The sequence below is a fragment of the Camellia sinensis genome, chromosome 13 (assembly GCF_055761805.1).
Source record: "Camellia sinensis isolate YWXY chromosome 13, ASM5576180v1, whole genome shotgun sequence".
NCBI lineage: Eukaryota > Viridiplantae > Streptophyta > Magnoliopsida > Ericales > Theaceae > Camellia > Camellia sinensis.
In genome coordinates, this window is record NC_138973.1 from 43,287,045 (window position 1) to 43,290,686 (window position 3,642).

The window sequence follows — 3,642 nt, forward strand, 5'->3', positions numbered from 1 at the left end:
TTGTTACATGAATACTGGCTTGGTGAATCTCTAGGTGAGTGTTTGCAAGTAGGCTCTAATGCACTACCACTGTCATTTTTACCAGTGAACTGGAAGGCTCGATACCTAGCCGCGCGATTCTACACCCCCTACCCAGATTCACCAAGTATTCATCTTTTTGCAAACAGATACATTTCCAAACATTTCTCAAAATCAGGTACGTTTCCAATGAAATGAATGTAATGCAATTTCCAATGCAACAAATAAGGAATGTGGTTCAATTTACCTAAGTCTCATGCATTTCTACAACAATCATGGTTATCCTCCACCGATAGCCCAAAACAGATATTTGTAAACAGATATTTAAACAATTAAATTTCAAAAATTTTGATAAATACAATCTATTCCACATCTCATCAAATATGAACAACTACACTAGTTTCCATATCACAATCACGTCCGGTAACCTCTCAAGGTCAATTTCTAACTATGTCGGTTTTATTCCAACAGATACATTAAGCAAAATAATACCGTTAATGCCCCAGAAAACATCATTTTCTTTCCAAACTCATTCTCCAACCATTATTCAACTATGACATCCTATTTTGATCAAAATCCCCAAAAGTTAAATGTAATTCCTTTGTTTTCTTTAAAAATGCTCTTTTTGTTGCAAATCGGTAAAAATTTCAAAACTGATCGAATCAAAGTCCATTTTTGTTCAAATTTAAAACATAGCTCTTTCATAACCTTACAAACATGTTCCAAGTTTCCACTTTCACAATTTGGGCATCAACTCTTTATTTTTCTCAAAATTTCCCTTTTAACCAAATAAATCACAAATTTTTCAAAAATTCTAATTAAATTATATATAACTCTAAGCTCCATATAATCAAGTAAAAGTACATAAAGAAGTGTAGAAAAATCCTTACCTCAAGCCAATAAGCTTTCAAATTTTTTTGGCAATAGAAATTAAATCCGTTCAGAGCCAAATGACGTCCTTTTCCGCCCTAAATTTCAAAATGACTACTTTTCCCGCTATTGTGTTTGCTCTCAACTTCTCAATTCAAGGACTGTAGAGGTTCTTTAGGTCTTCCTCCTTGGCATACCAGCTTAGTATTATCTTTGAAATATGGGGATAAAGATCCTTCTATGAATTTCTGATCGTCCATTCTGCAACTCCGATTGCAATTTAAACATCTCTAAGGGGCTTCTTATCATCTGAAAGCTGTGTTACAATGTAAATGATGGCAACTGCAATTGATATAGGGCTCCTCCTTATATCAAACTCTTCCGACTTTTGGACAGCTTCTTGGGCGGCTTTAACTGCTTGATTGTTCATACCAAGATTTGAACAAAAGAGTCTCATAAAATCCCCAGCATGTATAGTACCCATCTCCACTGATTGACCCATCTCAAGCTCTAGCTGTTTCACTATGTATTATTTTGCTCGGCCAACTTCCTTCTTTGTTGCTCTATTGGCAACAGAGCAGATTTCCTTAACAGTTCGTAGCTTGTCTTCTTGCCGACAAGCTATGGCCCCGTTTGGTGTAGCTATTAAAACAGTTTATAGATTATAGCTTAACAGATTATAGATTATGACTTTAATCAGAAGTTGTTAATCTGTTTGGTGTAGCTGTTGGATTATAGATTTAAGTTGCTGAGTAGTGTTTGTTAAATAAGCTGTGAAATAGCTTTTTCAATTAATTTTTATTTTTTGTTTGTCTACATTTCTCATAAAAAATAATAATAATAATCTATAGTCCATTTGAGTCTTTTTTTATTTTTAAAAAAATAAAAAATAAAAAAATTTAAGAGTATAACCATAAATTAACATGTCCACAGCAGAAGCTGATAATCAGAAGCAAAGGGTGAGCAGCTTCTCAGAATCAGCTTTTTTTAGTTAAAATAAGCTGTTAGAATCAAAAGCTGTTTGAAATAAGTTTAACCAAACAGTCCAAAATAACTTTTTCAAAGCTAAAAACCATAAGTTGGCTCTGAAAAGTTGAAACAAACACCCCCTATGTACAGGCAAGCAACCAAAATTGCATCCTGGTTTCTTCATTTACTAGATTTTTGATCTTCTACCTTCTTGAATAACTCATTGGCCCGATCCTTTATCGTTGCAACCAGGCCCAACCTATCGGACATGGTGGCAATGGTCTTGAGGGCCAAGATGAGGGATCGATCGGGGTTAGAGCCGCGATTTTGCCAACGGCCGAGGGAGGAGGAGAGGAAGTCGGAGGTGACACTGTTAGGCTTCGAAAAAACGGTCGAGAGGCCTTCGTCGATGAGAAGTGGGTTAGTAGAACCACCAATACGAACCAGGTCGTTATCGTCGGACTCATTGGCAAAGGCCCTCCACTTGGAGGTCTCATCGATCGAGTGCAATTCCAATATCAGACCGCACTCCGAGCACACCGTGTCTTCGGCGGAATGATCGAACACCACCTCCATCGCTCGCTTGCAGTCCAAGCAGTACACGTTGCCCATTGATTGGATTCCTTGAGAGATCTAAGATGGGATTTGATGCACAGGATTAAAGAAAGGGTTTTGATTTATATTTATATTTATTTATTTATTTATTTATTTATTGTTATTGTTGATGAACTTGTTTTTATTCTCCAATCTCTCTCTTTCTCCTTTCTTTCAAAATCTGTATGTGATTTGTGATGAAGGATATAGCGATCCCGGTTTCCCCTTTTCTTTAACTGTTGTACCCGGACTTAGGTTCCGTGGAGTTGGTTGTTGTATATGTCTTGTTTACATCCTTTACTCCTTGCATTCAAGTCTTGGGTTGTGTTGGGCGAGTTTGAAACAGGTTGGTTGGACTTAGAAACCAAGAGTAGTTGCCTAGATTTTCGCCTTCACGCTCAAGCGAGGATTTTGACGCTCGAGCGGGCCCTTCGTTGTTGTCTGTCCGCTCAAGCGGGGTTTCCGATGCTCGAGCGTAGTTTTCCATCTTCTAGTATCTCCTCTGCAGAGTTGTGCGCTCGAGCGGGAGTTTTGATGCTCGAGCGGGATGTTGTGTGTGACGCTCGAGTGGAGAGAGTTGATGCTCGAGCAGAGATATGGTTCTGTAAAAGTTCTGGAAGTGTGTATCCGCCGCTCGAGCGGGATTGTTGACGCTCGAGCGGGAGTCTGTGACTGACGCTCGACCGGGGGTTTGGACGCTCGAGCGGGGCGACTTTTATATAAATCCGAGATCCGACTTTTGGATCACTTTTTCAACTCATTTTCTCTCTCTTACTTTTTAAAACCTCCATTTGAGAGCTCCTCTCACTAGAACCTCAACTTCTCTCTAGGTATTGATCTAGCTAGGGTGTATTCCTCACCTTTGGTCTTTACAAAAGTTGGGTTGATCGTCGAGGGCTTTACATTGATCCGAAAATTTCGAGTTTTGGAGCACGTTGAGTTTCTTCATCTTCACCCCTTGAACTCCGAATTTGAGGTAGGGATATCCTACTCCTCTTTATGAGTTATGTCTTTAAATTTTGGCATTTCGATATGTTGGGAGTTGTTGGGTAATTTTGAGAAAGTTTGGGCCTTTGTGTAATTTTACAAAAGTTAGGGTTTTAATCATATAAAACCTAAATGCGTGTTTGGCATGGAAAAGTGAAATTAATGTTAAAACATTAATGAAAATGGAACCTAAGGGTTATGATG

General features: G+C 38.5%; 1 pseudogene; it reads right to left on the reverse strand.

Annotated features, from left to right (window-relative positions):
• Positions 1-1,042: 1,042 nt before the first annotated feature.
• LOC114274946 (transcription initiation factor IIB-2-like) lies at positions 1,043-2,469 on the reverse strand (annotated as a pseudogene).
• Positions 2,470-3,642: the final 1,173 nt, after the last annotated feature.